This window comes from Benincasa hispida, chromosome 9, assembly GCF_027475165.1.
Source record: "Benincasa hispida cultivar pf3 chromosome 9, pf3_genome.v1.1, whole genome shotgun sequence".
Taxonomy (NCBI): Eukaryota; Viridiplantae; Streptophyta; class Magnoliopsida; order Cucurbitales; family Cucurbitaceae; genus Benincasa; species Benincasa hispida.
This window is the reverse complement of record NC_143486.1, coordinates 14,600,655-14,619,382: the sequence shown is the minus strand read 5'-3', so window position 1 is coordinate 14,619,382 and position 18,728 is coordinate 14,600,655. Positions and strand designations below refer to the sequence as shown.

General features: G+C 31.6%; 1 pseudogene across 1 annotated transcript; it reads right to left on the bottom strand.

The window, feature by feature from the left end:
- Nucleotides 1–379: 379 nt before the first annotated feature.
- On the bottom strand, nt 380–4,869 carry LOC120084561 (putative disease resistance protein RGA1; annotated as a pseudogene). The gene is made up of 2 exons (XR_016531688.1): nt 3,246–4,869; nt 380–3,211 (listed from the first exon to the last, which is right to left on the bottom strand). The product of XR_016531688.1 is annotated as a putative disease resistance protein RGA1 (transcript).
- Between the last annotated feature and the right edge of the window lie 13,859 nt (nt 4,870–18,728).

Genomic DNA, 18,728 nt, shown 5'->3' with positions numbered 1-18,728 from the left:
GTGTACAAATCATTGCAAGCACTTTATGAAAGTAAAGATACAAATACTATTCCATTTTTCTCATGGCATACACCTTTCAGTGATCGGCCGTGTTTCCTGCATGTCTGCGTGGAAACTAGAGTCCGACGTAATGAACGCAAGATTGCTTCCAATGGAAGTACTACTCGCTTTAGTTAATGCACTCTTCTGACCTTTTCTCGATAGATCAGAATGGCATCTTCACTTCTGATCTCACAGATGAAGATGTCGTCTAGCATGCTTTAGCTAAACGTATTACATAACTTTAATTTACATTAAGCCTTTAGACATTTATAGTACTTATCGAAAGATCAGAAAAACATAGTGAAGAAAGTGAATAACGGGTGCACGATGGCAGACAGAAGATGAATAATGACTTATATCGAAACTACTAATATTTCTATCGAGAGTTTGATACATGATGAATGAATAGAAAGATAGAAGGAACATGAAATACGTAGAAGGGTAGAAAAAGGACAATCAAGCGCCAATGTCTTGGTCACCGATTGATGAAGATCTGCTTGCCAGTTGTGGATGAATAGATGGTGGGATGAGCTTCCCTCTCAGGCTGGCTCCTCCAGTAATAGTGTCCTTAAACAGAGCTTCGCTCGAGGATATTGACAGGTTGAACGGAGATTACACCTTTCGGCCTTATCTCTTCTTCTTCCCAGATTTGACTTTGTAGCACTCAGCTAGGCTCTTTTCTCTCTTTAATCTTGCAGCACTTCGCCCAGATTGAATAACATAATTTTTCGTTGAATCCTCTAGGGTATTTATAGGCAGAATAGCTTTGACTCCGGCCAAGTGGTCCCCACTGTTGGTTATGGAAATTCCGAAGATGGACTGATTTTATTCCTTCTGTTATGCAATCAGACCGTCAATTGTGCACAACCGTTAGTTGTACATGCATCTGAATCTCCCACTCTTGCGTTGCTCATTTGCATCACTCGATCACAGGTTCACATGCAGCGTTTGTTTTAATAACCGCATGTGGTTGTCATGGGGATCAAGATCGACTATCGCATTGCGCTGTTTCTTCAATGAATGTCTATGTGATGATGCTTGATGGGCGCAATGGTGATAGGGATGTGTTGATGAAGTTCTCTTGAGCCTTGAGCGCAAGTGGTGAATTTGGTCTTCCTACAAAACAGAGTAAATTTTCGCCATATTCTCCATCTTTTGGCATTAGTGGATTTTATTGCAAGCATTTGAAATTATTAACAAACTAAGATTATTTACAGACAATTAGCGCATAATTCCTCACTTTTGGCCGCAATATCTAGATAAGGTGGCATAAATAAATTGTATTTCTACAAGTTATCAGCCCCCGGGTTCACATAATGCGTAGATCAGCCATGGAAAATATAGTTTCCCTCGAGGCTTGTTCTTGATGGCCTTGATCTGATCCTTAATGATCCTTCCAATGTCCAATGGGATACATTGCATTATGCAGTAGGTGGCCAAGATGCGTTCTCTAGTTAATGTTTCATCATGCATTGTAGGCATGATGCTGCGTTTGATTAAGTAACACCACAAATTAGCGTCTGGATTCAAATTCCTAGAAGCAAGCATCTTGAATCTGTTTCTTGATGTCTACCACTTGCTTCCAGGTTTGACCACTGTCTTCAGCGTATCTTCTAACTCACTAGGTGTTGGTTGTTCCAAGATGCGATTCCCCTCTACGTCAGGATTGTTGCTCATGTTGAACACTTCATTAAATTTTTCTGCTGAGAAGCGAACTAACACCCCTTCAACAAAGGCGTTGTTCCTTTCCATGTCAAATTCGCTATTGTAGAACGCGCGGACAAGGTTGGGCCAGATGCGATCATGCCCAATGCAAAATTGACTCCACCCTAATGCGTTGATGGTCTCCTTGATATAAACTGGCAAAGGGTGGCGTTTAGGGAACAAGCCCTTCTCTACTAAGATGTCACTGAACTGACGCTTCCTTCCCTTGGTTCTTTTAGGTAACACCTTCGTTACCTTGCGTTTTGCAGCCACGTGTTCTTTGGCCTCTTTAGCCAATGTTGCCAACACTCGGGCAAGTGCTCCAATTTACTCACAAAGGCAAGATCTAGAGAGGTGAGGTTTTCATAATCTTTCCATTGTACAAAATCCAACTCATCCTCTAACCGAAGAATCTGCAATGCCTTCAAATTAGGTACATGGAAAGACTTCAACACGTGCAAAGGAGAATCATGACCAATAATTAATTTAAAAGGGCGAGGAAGTATTATAGGAGTTGTACCCTTGCACCATCTCACCAACTTAGGCATGTTCGAAATCCGTAATTCCTCGAGGGATGGAAAAAGTGTTGATGAAGAAAATAATCATCATTGTTGACATCAATAATGTACTCGATGTTGGGTAAGTAACCAAGCTCAAGATGCTTGAGATTAAGAAACTGATCGAATTGAGGGAGATGTTGCAATCTATTACAATGAGAAAAACATATAATGACAAGACAACCAAGGAAATTAGAGGATATCCAATTACATAACTTCACTCCACCGTACTCACGAATAGATATTTTTTGAAGATTTGAATGTGGTTGTAATCAATCTAAAACACTTTCATAGATCACATCGTCCAACTCTAAACTTGTAAGCTCATTATGGGCAGTTTGTTTCCACCAATTTAATTCCAACTCTCGAAGACCTAACGTTAGTTGCAAGAACTTACTCTTAGTTTCTCCATCAATACTTGTACAAAATTTCAATCCTTGAATACTTAATATTCCTTTCAACTTGGTAAGTCCACCCAACTCATTTAATTCACAGCCCTTATTCTTTTCTAACACAAACTGATTCATTGTTTGAAGATTAGTTAGCTCACCTAACCCTTTTGGCATATGAGTGAGCCTAAAACATTCTCTCAAATCAAGATGCTTAAGGTTGATCAATCTTTTAGTATCTTCCAGCAATTCTTTTAAGCTTGTACACCCAACAAGAATAAGTGTTTCCAAATTATTTAATTGAGTAATAAAGTCGGGAAGGAATTCTATTCTTGAATTTTCTGTAAGATCAGGTTGCCTAAGGTTGCTCCAATCATCTTTTGGAAGTTCTATTAACATGCCACAATTTTTAAGGATGAGTGTTTCCAACTTACACAATTCAATAATAGAATCCGGAAGAGATTGTAATTCAAAATTTTCTGAAAGATCCAAATGCTTAAGGTTGATCAAGTTTCCTACATTACTGGATACATATACTAAATTGAGAAATATTATGAAAGATTTCTTCCAAGTTCAATAGGGAACCAATTGCATCACTTCGAATAAAAAATGTCCTCAATATGTCGCCTTAGATAATGATTCCATAAGTTGATTTTCATGACAATTTTCTTCCAATGAAAAGTGATGAATTCTTTTGTTAATTACATTACCGATCAGTCCACACACACATTCATTATTTGTTATCGAACAAGCCATATCATACATCAAATCGTGCATCTTACATGCTTTTATGTCTCCCAAATCATTTTTTACAACCTCTTGAAAAAATGACCTTGATAATAACTCCATGAAATAATCATCACCAATATCAATGAGGTTATTGTCCTTATTGCCCATTGATTGAATGAAACCTTGTGCTCTCCATAGTAGTATAAGTTCATCCTTTTGAATTTCATGATCTTTGGGAAACAAAGCACAATAGAGGAAACATTGCTTCAAATTAGCTGGGAGATATTTATTGCTGAACTCAAGAATTAATTGCATTTCCTTTAGATCATTATTTCCTTGTTCCAAAATTTGGTAAAGTTCCTTATCCTTAAAAGACAACAAAAATCTTTCTATCAATTTGGTTTCTAAGCTCACTTTGTACTGGATCTGTTTGTAGGAATGGTTTAGGCTTCTTCCCAGTTGCAGACTTTATTATCTTTTGGATAATAACTTTCAGATCAAATTCTTCAGAAACACACACCCATAACTTCAATTGAAACCCATTATTAGTCATATTGTGATGAGTATAAATAGATTGAGCAACGGCAGGCTTTCCCAATCCTCCCATTCCAACAATGGAAACTACTGCAATATTCTCTTTGGTGTTGGAATTTAGTAGAAGATCTATGACTGCTTCCTTGTCATTACTCCTACCAATCACTTCCTCTTCAAGTATAAAAGAGTGAGTCTCCCGTCTCTTTCTCAGCCCTTCGTCTTCCCTTTTCTCTATCACATGCTCACAAAAGCTAAATTGATTTTTTATCATCATTAATAGCTTGTAACCTCTGCCTAATTTCCTTGATTTTGTGACATATTTTCCAATAGATTTAAATTTGGAGAAGAGGGTACATACTTGTTTTCTCTTTCTTCGGTCTTTGGCTAGAACTTGCCTTCTCAAGGTTTCGTAAGACGACTTATCGATCAAGTCATCAATCTCGTACAAAACATCCTTAAGCTTTAAGACCCAATCACTCACTTGACTGTTCTTCGACTGCTGCTCCTCTGCGTCGTGAAGCACAGATTGAATGGCAGAAAGAGTGTCTTCGAGTTTGTCAAGGTCATCCTTGACATGCCACAGCGATCCAAACTCTCGGAGTAGGGAAGAGCCCAGTTTGAATATGATGTCTGCAGTAACGTTGAAGAGAATAGCTTCAGCCATGGTGGATGACAAAGGAGGGAGCTTTGGAAGAAGGTTGCTCAACAGTTTCGCAACAGATCAGTTGATGAACAAGTGCGTGATGTGAGTTTGGGTAAATGCAAGATAAAGCTGAAGACTTTGGTCGTTGTCTATCACTATTTTGTAATACAAAAGTCTCGGTCCTTGGTTGTTGGCTACTACGATTCGACGACTATTATGTATTAATTATATATTTCTCTCTCTCTATATTTTTTGTAATAGTATTGTAATTAAAGTGTGTGATGGGAGAATCGAATTTCTAATTTCAAGGTTACAAGCATTATGATAGTTGAGTTACATTCATGATGACAAAATTTTAAATATCTTATATTCTCTATATATATTATTCATAATGATGATAGATTTTGTAATTGCAATGCATGCCCAGTACAAATTATTTAATTTGCTATTACTTTGAATAATTAAATAGAGTATAAATATATAATTTCAGTTGAATTTTTGAAACCCTCCAATTCTTATTTTAATTCAACCCGAGAAAGCAAAATTGAAGAAACAATTCATAGTTTTAATTAAGATCAAAATAAATTTATTGAAGAAACCTATACACTTATTATTGAATGACAAAATTTGCCACCAAATTAATAGAGAAAATGTTTATAATGAAAGGGTAAAATAGAAACAAAAAGTTCTCCACATAATGTCTTTTATATATACTATAGATGTACATATAGATATGCAAGGAGTCTTAAGAATTAATTTTTTTCGAATTCCTAAATTTATAAAATGATTTTATTTGTCACAAAATTTATAATTTTAGAATTTTAAAGAAATCTATTAAGTCCAAGATTTTTTTAAAAAAAAAAAAATAAAACAATATAAAAGATCTAAACCTAAATAGTATTTATACCTACAAGACAGTAAGAAAATTACTCCAATATTCATGTGAAAATAATTCTAAAATAGAAAAAGTAATTAACAAAAAGACAATAAAAAAGCCAAAATATTAGGATTTTCAGTGAACTCTTCAAATTAAAGAGACTTGTTTATATATTTGTAATAAAAAAATATAAATGGTAAAAGTAAATTTATATATGATTCTTTAGGGACTTTAAATTATGTAATTGTTTTAATGGGTAAAACTGTTGAAAATATTTTCAATTATAATAAAATGTTAGTGTCTATCAGTCGATAGACATCTACCATTGGCCGATAGACCGTATTAATCATCTAAGACATTGATAGATGATGACATTTTGCTATATTTATAAATAAATTGGTTTATTTTCTTTATTTGGAAATAACTCTTGAAATTATGAAAACCTTAAACCCAAGTTTTTAAATATTTGATTAAAATATTAATGTAGCCTCTATACTTTCGAAGTTAAAGTATAATTTTTGTGAAAAATAAAATAATTGTCCATTTATATTGGGGCTATTTAATGTGAAATTATCTAATATATACATATGATAATCAGCTAAAATGGTCAAATGAAAATCAAAACTTTCTCCCTTTAACCCGTTTTGGATCATATAAATTATTTTCTTTCAAAAATTTTATCTTATGTTATAAAACTGAGGCGTAAGTGCGAGTTAAACTAAGCATTCTCATTTTCATCCATGATTGAATGATCAAATAGTTTTCTGTTAAAAAAAAAAAAATTAATTAAGCATTCTTATTTTCATCCATGGTTGAATGATCAAATAGTTTTCTGTTAAAATAAAAAATTAATTAAGCATTCTTATTTTCATCCATGGTTGAATGATCAAGTAGTTCTCTTTAAAAAAAATCATCAAGTGGAGTGAAGACGTGTAGTTTGATTGGACTGATATTTATTTATTTAATTTGAAGGTAAAGAGAATATATACTACAAATTTTGCTTTCCTAATAAAAAAAAATTATTTTCAAATAAAGAAAAATAGGTCAACTTACAAATATAATAAAATATTATTATCTATCAGTGATTTTTTATGATAGACATCTATCGTGGTCTATCAATATCTATTGGTGTCAATGATAGATGTCCATCGCAGTCCATTACTGATAGACAATGACATTTTACTATAAACTTGAAAATATATTTAGTAATTTTATTATTTAGAACAATTACTTTAATAAAAGTTATTTCAAATACACTTCAAAAGTGTTTCAAAAATCATTTTGAGTGGTTGTCCAACACTTCAATTTTTTTCAAAATGACTTATTTAAAATTTAAACATTTGTAAAGTTAAGTGTTTGTTTGGCTTGACTAGAGATTTTTTTTTTAAAAAAAAAGTTATTTTTATTAAACTTTTTTGATAAAAAAAATGGTTTAAAATACATTTTAAAAGTGTTTCAAACGCTATTTTTAGTTATTGTTTAAAATTTTAATTTTATTTATCAAAATGACTTATTTTCAAAATTAAACACTTAAAAAGTTAAATCAAACACATCCTAAACAAAACAGAACCTTAAAATCTCTTAGAAATGTATTGTTTCCTCATTCATGGTTAATATTTATTGCAAGGTAAATAGAATACTGCAAATTTATTTAAAAAGAAAAAAGAAAAAAAATACTACAAATTTGAAATTTGAGCTTTCATAAAAAAATGTGTTGGATGCAAAAACTTTTGGTCTATTAAATCAAAGAATAACCTTGTACTGCCTACTTTGTGAGATACTTTTTTCTCTCTTTTTAATTCTTTTAGATTTTCTTTCTTATCCTTTAAAATACAGGTGTAAGTGTCACTGAAATGACCTTTTTAAACTTGTTCTTGAAAAATCAGAAACTGAAATGGCCATTTTAAAATATTAAACATGCACTTATTTATTTATTAAAAAAAAAAACTCAAGATAGTATTTATACCAAATGACAACTACAACTAAGGCTCCTCATAAAAAAATGATGGGAAAAATATATTTCCAAATCAAAAGCAACCCAATAGGATGCCGAAGTTGCAGAAGAATAGGCGGTTTTGTTGTCTTGAACTACTAATTACGAGGGAAGTCTATCTCCACAAACTGACACGAGTCCTTGCAAGATGTTTTGTCATCACTCATATGATTCCAAGTAATTTTTTCAAGAGATCATCCAAGATAGACTTGCTCCAAGCTAAGTACGCTTAATATTGGAGTTCCTATAATTAAGTTACTAAAAAAAAGGTGCGCGGTTGTTAGTATATGTATAGTTGCTATCACTTTTAAACATTTCTTAACCATATCTTCATAGTCTCATAATTCTTCTCGTTCGGATTTGGTTTCGGTTCATTCATGTACCCCTCTTCAACTAGGGTGCTCATACAAATGTCGTATTTTAAATGACATTTTAAACGGTGCTAATACACCAATCTAATATTCAAATATTGCATTCTAAACAAATGATGATATATTGTTGATACATTAATGATATATTTGAATTGAATTTTAAATTAGTACTAATATACAATTGAAATATCAATATTATACTTTAAGCATATCATCTAATTAATATACTTCACATTCGATATATCAATAATATTATTAATATGTTTCCTTATTTACTCTCTAAATATGGGTGCATCAATAAACTGATATATACGAAATTTCGTTCATGGAGAAATCGCACGTTCATGAAGAAATCTAATTACTCTCTTTTTGGAAGATATTACCATTGCAACCACTTTTTTGTTATTATGGTAGTTTCTTCTATTGCTCTATGTTGGAGAGCTTTTCTCTAGCTCTCGGCTTTTATCTTTTCTCCTGACATTTCATTTTTGGATGGTAATGAATCTACTTCTGAGTCTCGGGTATGATGATTGTGTTAAAGATGTGTCTACCTAATTGAGGTGTCCAACTACATCTTCTAGTCCCTCTTTTCCGTTAGTATCTCGCTAAAAAAAATTGATATATATACGAAATATACAATATATCTTTTCTATAATTGATATACCAAATTAAGTGTAACTTATATGCTATTAAAATTTTGAAAATAGAACAAATTACCTGATATAAATATTTGGGATATTAGTTGACATAAATTAATACAACCCTAAAAAATTGAAAACATGACACGATTAATGCTAAAATCTAAACTATATCATCGAAATTAAATTAATCGGATTAAAACTACTTAAAATATTTCCCTTAATTGAACAAACGACATCCTTCATAATACAGTTAAAGTCATGATATATCAATTTTTTTCCTACTCGCAATTTCCCTTCTTAAAAATGTGTTAGGGATACAAAAATCTTCATATATACACTCAATTTAGCAATAGAGTCTGATCAATACTTTTGTGAAATGTTTTTTTTGGACAGCTTTGTAAATAGAGTAATTAGACCCAAAGCATTAACAAATTAGCAAATGCAAAAAAAAAATTTGCAGATATAACAAAATTTAGACTCAGCTCTAGGATTTTATCCGTGATAAACTATATATCTATGAGTCCATCAATAATAAAATCTTATCACTAATAAGTATCTATCGCAGATAAATTTTGCTATATTTACAAGTCTTTGAAAATATTGTTATACACTTAATTAACCTAAAACGGCTACCCATTACAATTACTTTTATTTATGTCTCTTTTTTCTTTCTTTTCCTCCAAAATAGATGTATAATAAATTTATTCTTATCCTCATACATGCCTGAATTTCAATTGCCAACCTTAATCAGAAAGAAAAAAAAATACTTAAATGTAAAAAGAAATTATTTTAAATGATAAAACTCTAAAAATATTTCCAAATGATAGCAAAATATCATAGTCTATTTACGATAAAACGTGTAAATCATAATAAAAGGAAAGGTCGACTGGATAACCAAAATAGAATGTCGTTTTTAAAGAATGACCAACACTATTTTAGTTTGGAAAAATGGTCAAAAGACTTAATCTACTACTTTTTATAATTTACAAATGGACGAATTTATCCTTATAGTCATATCGCTATAGTTCAAAATAAAATGTCGATAAGTTCAAATCCCACAACTTACAAACATTATATTTTGAATTTTCAATGCCGAGATTTTTTCATCTCTAATGGACTTTAAAATCCAATTCATGTAAATTCTAATAAAACGAATGGTCAGCTAGATAAATGACCAAAATAGAATGTCTTTTTTAAAGAAAGACCAAAGCTATTTTAGTTTGAATCTACTATTATAATTTACAAATGGATGAATTTATCCCTGTAACTATATCCCTAATATAAAAATGAATCTAATAAACTAAAAATAATATCTAATAAAATCTAAACAAACCAAAAAATCCCAATAATTAGTGTATAATTTAAAAATGAATCTAATAAACTAAAAATAATATCTAATAAAATCTAGACAAACCAAAATAAGAAAAAAAGGAAAACAGAGTTTAACAAACTAAAATAATGTTTATAATGTTTTTTAGGAAAAAAAGTACAGGGAAGATTTGGGACAACCTTCAATGATATAAGGATGAGAAGCAATAACAAGTACCTTATACTTAAAAAATAATGTTCCAATTTCTTAGCAATGCAAATACCTTGAACTATCTATTTGAGTCATGCAAATACGATGTACTAAAAAAAGAAGTCACAAGTACCTTGAACTTAACTACTAAAATCTTTATTAAGTCATGAAAATACATTGTACTTAGAAAAGTAGGAGACTCAGGGTAAATATCTTTGAAAAACTTTAAAAATTCGAGACTTTATCTTTTCTCTCAATAATTTTTTACAAAATTTTTTATCTGTTCCGATATTTTTTTCTGCATTCATTTTCTTTGGCATAGGCATATTTATCTCGATGAAAATTTAATGTATCGGACAAAATAGAGTAATGTACATATTTTAAAAAAAATTTACGCGGATGAAAATTGAAACTTTTCCTTGATAAAAATATATGTGGGAAAAAGTCTTTAAAAACCCTTTCTTCTTTTCCCCTCAATTTTTTCCTTTCTCCTTCCCTTCTCCCCCTTTACGTTTCTGTTTCGTTCCTCCTATTTCCCTTCCGTCCCCCTTTCGTTTCCATTTTCCTTTCCATCCCCCCTTGTCTCCCTTTTCCTTTCTGTCCTCCATTTCCCTTTTTCTTTTCGTCCCCCCCCCCCTAGCCACCGATTTTCCCCCCTCCTTTTCCTATTTTTTCCCTTTCCCCCTCCATCTTTTTACACAAACAGCCACCACTCCAACACCGAATGCCAACGCAGGCTACCTCCACACGCTGTCGCACACTATTGTAGCACGCATTGGTTGATTCTTCTTGTCTTTGTTTTTTTTTCTAATAAATATTATTCGTCGGCTGTGTTTCTGTTCTTATTCTGATAAGAGGTTTTGTTTCAGATTGGAGTTGGGATATTCATTTATTTATGATTTAAATTGTTATTCTATCTTTGGTTCGTATATGGATGGATATAATGAATGATGAATTATTTGTGTTTTTTAGTTTTAATTTTGTACATGAGATTCATTCATTAATTTTGAAGTTTAATCTTTCCTTCCTATGGATATAATATGCTTTAAGTTTTTAAATGGAATTTCTAAGGATGTTTAAAGCAAATTAACTAAATTTCACATTTTTTACTTGTTAGTGTTAAATCATCGATTGACTCAAAAAACTTAAGTTGATAGGTAAAGGTAAATTCATATCATCTACTCTAGTAAAGAATCGTTTTGTTTGATTGATTAAAAAGATTGTGAGGAAAAATGAAAACTTTAAAAAAAAAAAATAGAAAATGGAAAATATTTGACCCTTTAGCTTCATTTATTTAGCTTTTATCAATAAAAGTTCACAATCGTAAGTATTTGACCATTTTTCGTTACTAATGTTCTCATCACATGCTTGATATAGACTGACCCATTTGTAAAGTAAGAAGGAACACCAGAAATGTAGTGATTTCTCTCTTGTTCTCATCATAAAGGCCAAAACTTAGAGATAATGGAATATCTTCTTCATATAGCCAAAACTTAGACATGCTTTATTCATTTGGTTCAACGATGAATAAGGATTGAATTAAGTTTAGAGATAGATTCTCAAGAGAGTACATTGACGGAGTTGCACAATTCTTGAAAGTGGCAAAGTGTCATGTATATGGAGAGGGGGAAACGAGATGCTCGTGTAAAAATGGTCAGAATTCAATGTCTCATACATTAGATGGAGTAGAACAATATTTAGTTGCTAATGAAATATCTCCTTCATATAGTTAATTGATTTATCATGGAGAACCAATAAATTTAGCTCAATTTCAAAGAGTCAGGACTCCTTTAGCTTCTTCAGCGAATGATGGAATAAGGGAAGAACCTACTGCACACCATGATGATTAAGATTAAATAAAAAAAAGTTATGATGAATTGTTCAATCTTTTAAATGATTTGCAAGGATCGATGGGAGAATGGGAATATGATGAAGATGAAGAAGACTTTGGAGATGAAATGCCTGATAACATCGAACAAAGGGATACTTCAAATATTTTCTAGGAGTTGATGGATGAAGCACGTAACCTGTTGTACAAATTTTTTCTCATTGAACTTCTTGGTGAGATTGATGTATATTAAGGTTCTCAATAATTGGAGTAACAAATCCTTTGACATGTTACTAGATTTGATGAAAGATGCGCTTCCAACTGGTGCATGTATACCTAGTTCTTTTTATGAAGCCAAGAGAAAATTACGTGATGTAGGACTAAGATATGATTTTATTCATGCTTGCAAGTACGAGTTTTTATTTTATTTTGGAAAAGATATTCTAATTGTAAAAGTTTTTTAGTGTGTGATGAGTCTCGATACAAAATAAAGGATGGCAAGAATATGAAGATCCCAAACAAAATTTTATGTCATTTTCTATTAATACCGAGGTTGAAGCGACTGTTTTCATTAAAGCAGATTACTTCTGAGATGCAAAGGATAGATGAGTTGAAACCAATAGTGTGTTGCGACATCCAGTTGATACTGAAGGGTGGAAATGAACCTTAGGAGGCAAAAAAAAAAAAAAAAAAAAACTTTACAGAGAGCAACTTTCTTTTGTATCGTTTATTTTTTCTTTTGCAGGTTTTTGAAGGAGAGACCTTCACCACTTCTTACATGAGTGATGGAAAGAAAAAGATGGGGAAGGAGTTGTAACAACTCTCCTTAATTATTTTAAAATTAAATAATTAAAAAATTATTTAATAATAAATAATTTTAATTCACAATTAAAATTATAACAAGAATATATAATAACCAACTCATTATATATTATGCAATCATATGTTATATCATATATAACATATAATATATAGTTTTAAGTTGTATCATATATAATATATAACCTATAGTTTCTTTTCTCTCTTTTATGGTATTTAACATAAATCATATTTACATTAAATTTTAATTATATGAAATCTAACTCATATAATTAACATTTGAATCATATTTAAATATTTAATTCTTCTCATAAATTCTTTATATTATAATGTATCAAATACATTATAGTAATTATATCATATATAATTACATAAACTTAATTATATCATATATAATTAATTCCTTCAACTAATTGAACAATTCAAATTAATCCAAAACTTGATTCTCATAAAATCCGATGAGCTACCGAGGAGACCTCATCCTATAGCTTCAAGCTTCAACGGTTCGTGAATAATTAATTAAACTCTTTGATTAAATTATTCACCATCTGTTAACTACTGAGCACTCCACTAAAGACCTATATCTACACTCTTCGCACTATAGATATATTTCTGTGTGCATTGGATATAACCAATCCATAGTATGAAGACCCTTCACAAATTTCTCGTAAGTACAGCTGGGCGAAATTACTATTTTCCACCTATAGTTACATCAAACTCCTTAAATACCATTGATTCCTCTAATGAATAATAAATCATAGCCCCACTATAACTAACCTCTCTTAGGCCAATGTGGCGCCACAATGTTTAAGCCTCGAAATCAGCCCTTAAGGGAGCAATTTATCTATTTCCCCCAACATTGGGGAAAGAGTGAATTCCGTCTTGTGTAGTTGTGTTCTCAGCTCCCCAATCAGGCGAATCCCCAAAATGGTAGGCATGTTGAGTCGGCGATCTGGCCACTCATTTCGTTGTCTAATCTTATACAAACTTCTTTGTATAGAATATCCCCACTCACATATCTCCACATGAATGATCAGGATCAGATCACTCATAGTGTCACCAGGATAAGGTATCCAACCTTATCCATCTACTACAGACCATTTAGGTTATCTCTTAAACATGATCGATCCGTATGTCTCTACATACATGTTTAAGTTACGAGATAACCATGGAACTTAGTTTATTGATTTGTGATTAATGCAACAAAAAAATGTAATAAAATATCATATATTTTATTAAATAAACCATGAGTTTGTATATGACATTTACAAACTATAGGACCTTACGAGATTTAGGGCATCAAACCCAACACTCTTCCTGTAATAAAATTTGAATGAATGAACGTTAGGAAAACATGATCATGATTTTAGCCCAATTTTCATTTTTTTTGTTTATCTCTCATACATCTTTAAGTCATTGTTTTGCAAAATTAAAGCCTTGCATGCTTAGAATTGTGTTATTTTGTACTTCTGTTGTCACCCCGAAAGCTACACCTTTGACTTAGGAGTGACCACACTTGTTTTAGAGTAGACAAAGTGGATAAAGAGAAATAGAAAAAATATATATATAAAAAAGAAAATTAGTTGCAATTCTGAAAAAAATATATATAAAAAAAAGCATTAGAAAAATGAGGCAATAGCTAGTTTTTTTTTGCCCAAAAAAAAAAGTATGTGTGTGCATGGATAGAGGTGAAAAGAGAGCTATCTCCACATACATGTTTAAGTTACGAGAAAAGAGTGGTAGGTTCCCAGTGGTTAGGTATGAAAGCTAGCCCTGTAGGTAAAATAAATGACCTTTATGTTTTTTGTGTGTGTGTTTAGGCACCTTTGTCTTAGTGTTGCCCTCTTTTTTCTTTTTTCTTTTTTGTAAGTGTAGTATGATCGAGGTTGGTAACCGAGCTAGTGTAGGGGGGAAAACAAGACAAGGACATTTTAAAACTTTTCCAGGCTGTGCAAGCTTAATTAGTAAAACTCTAAGCTCACTCATGCATAAATAAATTGAGAATCATTCTTAATCTTGTCCTTCATTAATTAATCGTAATTGAATTTCTTTCTTGATTTCAAATTTCATTCGACTTGATTGTTAAGATTGAAGTAACAACATTGCGAATTAAGCTAGCATATCTTCAAATATTTTATATTCTTTTTGTTTGTTTGTTTCTACCTTGCTTGGGATGACCAAGAATTAAGTTGGGGAGTTTGATAGCTCTTAAAAAGAGCTATTATTCCCAACTTAATTCGGGCTCATTATTGGATTTTATGTGTATATTTTTTCTATTTTGTAGGTATCAAGCAACCAAGAGGTAGAATGGGCGACTTGGAGCCGATCGAGATTAATTTGAAATAATTTGGAGTTTATTTGAGTATCTGGGCTTCAAAGGAATCAAAAAGACCAAAATGCCCCTACTGGAGGGTCACAGTGCTTGTAATTTGCCTAGGTCCAATGTTTATGCAACACTTGGAGGCAGTAGATCGTGATGCAGGAGAGCGTTACAATGCTGCTCCTAGCATCGCAACGCTCCGGAGATTCATCAGCACCATTGTTGCAATGTCGGCTGATGCTCCAACCCAATGTTGTGCGACAAAAAAGGTAGCGTTGCAACGCTCCCTATCAGCGTTGCAATGCTACGAACTTTGACAGATGGAATGTGAAATGTGCGCATGAGTGAGCGTTAGGGCCAGCATTGTACTTCTGCCTTGACGCTCCCGTTCAGCCGCTTTAGCGTTGCAATGCTATTTCTAGCGTTGCGATGCTGCCCTGATTTTCTATAAATATTCCTCTTTCGTTTTAGATCAAAACATGCTGAAAAATTATATTGTTTTTCAATGGAAGCCGAAGAGAGGCCATGATTTCTTCTTCTTCCTTTATGTTTTCACAATGCTTAGGTTAGTTTTTGTTTTCTTTTTGGATTATGGACGTGTGTTGGAATGTATCTCATTAGTTTATCTATGAATCGATGAGGTAATCCTTTCATTTAGTTATTGGATCGAGCATTCTTGTAATTTGATGAGTTTTCTTGTGAACTTTGTGCTTTAAATTAGAATTGGGTTTTTCTTTAAATCTTGCATGATCTGGATTTTCTTTTGTGTATTAGATTGACGCCCCTATCATGATCGCATATCTTACTTAGTTAAATTCAAGCTCACATGTATTCTTGTATTCCTCCATGCTTTGAGTTTATGCTTGTAGCATCGATTAGATGAGCATGCTTATATGCATAGGCTGATCTTGAATATTTGCATCACATGTTTAATCCAAATTTAAAGAATAAATTGACTATTTGAATATGGCTATCCTAACACTTAATCAACGTAGTTGAATCCTAAACCTTAATGCATCTGTTTTTAGTTCTTTATGGCCGCTAAGGACCCAATTGCATCTAGGAGCATGTAGGTTAGTTAGAGCACGGTCTTTCAAACCTTAATTATGAATTAGGACACTTGATTGGTTTCAAATTAAGTGATTTTCGGCCTTTGTAGAGATTAGTTAATTCACATCAATTGGGTAACTAATGCATGCACAATTCGATAACATGATATTTTGGCGGAAAACAATGATTTAAATTACATTGAATGACTACTTAATCTAAGAAGTAGATGAATCCACTACCGTGCCATATATCCCTTGCAATTTCCTTTTCTTTTTTTTTTTTTTTTTGCATGTTTTCAATTTTAAAACAAAAAACTAAAACCTCGTTTTTACTATTTTTCCACAGTCAAATCTAACCCAAAAAGAAATTAATTCTTCGCTTCTTTGTGGTTCAACTCCATAGTTACCATTGTTGCTACACTTTAATAGTAATATGAGTAGTTCGGTGATTTTATAAATTTTCTTTTGATCAAGTTTGAAGCTTATTAACGACGTAAGTTTTGGGTCTGTCATAGAGCGAAGCATTCTGTGAAGCGAAATATCTTCCATTCTCACTTACACTACCGAAAACAAGTTACATCTCTTAAGAATTAATCCACACAAAAACAAGAGATAGAGAAAGTAAGAAAACGAACTTAGATTTGCAAAGAGGTATAGTAAAAGTGGAATGTGTAGGAGAGAAGAAGGAAAAATTGAAATGAAAATTAGATATGATATGATCTTGAACTTTGTAGTTGGAATTAAAAAAGAAGAACAAAATTGAAAAAGAAACTATTGAAATGTATTGAAATCTAAATTAAGCACTATTAACCAAATGGTTAGAAATTTTTGTAGATTTAATTTTTAGTAATTTCAATTGGTAACATTTTTAGGAATAATAAACATCATTTAAAAAAATTGTAAATATAGACAAGTTTCGATTTTTTTACATTATGTTATATCGGCTAATACTTTTGATTTAATCTCTATATCTGCAATTGACCCTTTAATTTTTTTGAATCATCTCTAAGAATTAAATTCCAAAAGGATCTCCCCTTAATAAGTTTAGAAACTTCTCTAGATTTTGCTAAAATCATGGATATACTACAACTATAATTATTGTTTGTTTGTTTTTTTTTTTTTTTTTTTTTTTTTTTAATACATAAAAACTAGATTTTTCAAGGGAGATATACTCATTGTCATTTACGAGAGCGTTAGATTTGCAAGGGGCAAAATTGGAAAAGTAGGTAGGGAGATGGGGTCCACCATATTACGTTTTTTGCCATAATTCAAAAAATTCAGAAAATGACAATTTTTTCAATTGGATTTTTCATTTTGGCCATCTACACAATTTCTTTAAAAGGTTTGTTGGTCAAATAATGTGGCCCTTAAAATATAATGTGTCTACTTTTTTTAATAAATAAATAGTCAAACAATAATTTTTTTTTATTGGCAACAAAATTGGGTAGTTTATAAACTTTATGCTTCTTTTCAAAATTCACTTTTCAATCTCAAGTCTAAAAAATGTTCTATTAAAAATGTTTCGGCAAAATTCTCAACTAGTTACAAATTTACCTCGTTATCATGTTGAAGTTTTCGATGTCATCATTGATATGCACCTTCAAGAGATGAATAATCATTTTATTGAAACAAATATTGTATTGCTTTTCTGTATGATATGTCTAAATTCAATCAATTCATTTGTTTCTTTCGATAGAAAAAATCTTAGTTAACTTGCTCAATTTTACCCATGAGACTTTTTTAACTATTGAACTCTCTATGCTTGAGGATCAACTTCCAAATTATGTTATTGATATGCGTTTAAATATTGAGTATGTTGAGCTAAAAAACAAATGTGACTTGTAGTAAAAATGGTCATGGCATATAAAGAAAATGTCTATCCATTAGTTTTCAAATTATTCACCTTGACGTTGATTTTACCTGTTGCCACAACTACTATAGAGAAAATATTTTCTGCTATGCATATTGGGAAGACTTGATTGCATAATCGAATGGGAGGTCAATGGATGAATGATTATTGTATAGCGTATATTGAAAAGAGTTTATTTGATAAGTTAGATTTTGAAGTTATCATGCATCGATTTCAAAACGTGAAAACTCATAGATAACAATTGTAATGTATTAAATTAGTTAATTTATGAAGTTATGAACACTTTTCTTACATTCATTTATAGCTTTTTTTTTTTTTTTTTTTTTTAAACTTGTACAAGAAGAAGATGAAAAGAAGAAAATTGAAGTTTGGAGAGAGAGCAACAATAGTGGTGTGAAACCCGATTTTCCTACTTGAGCAGATGTTAAAAGGGAATTAACTAAGTGGAAGTTAAATCCTAAAGTAAAGGAAATTTCTAAGTGTTGAATTAAGCTTTAATTGATGAAATTTGGCTAAGTGTAAGGTCAAAAGGAACCATGCGTTAAGAGTTAGGAGACATTAACGCATAAGTTGAAAGGGCAACCATGCTTTTGTAAGGTTGGACGCATGATTGGCTGAAGTATTGGCAAGAGGCATAGCCAAGAGTAACCATGCGTTGGAAGCCAAGGAGAAAAATGACTAAGTGTTGGACTATGCGTTGATATGGTGCCTGATAATGGGCAGAAATGCACGTTATCATAGTGCTAAGTTCCTAAACAGTGTTGGATTGCGTTGATGAAATATGTTAAATTACGTCCATTAAGTATAAATTCTATAATATTGTGGTCGCATGCGTCCAACGCA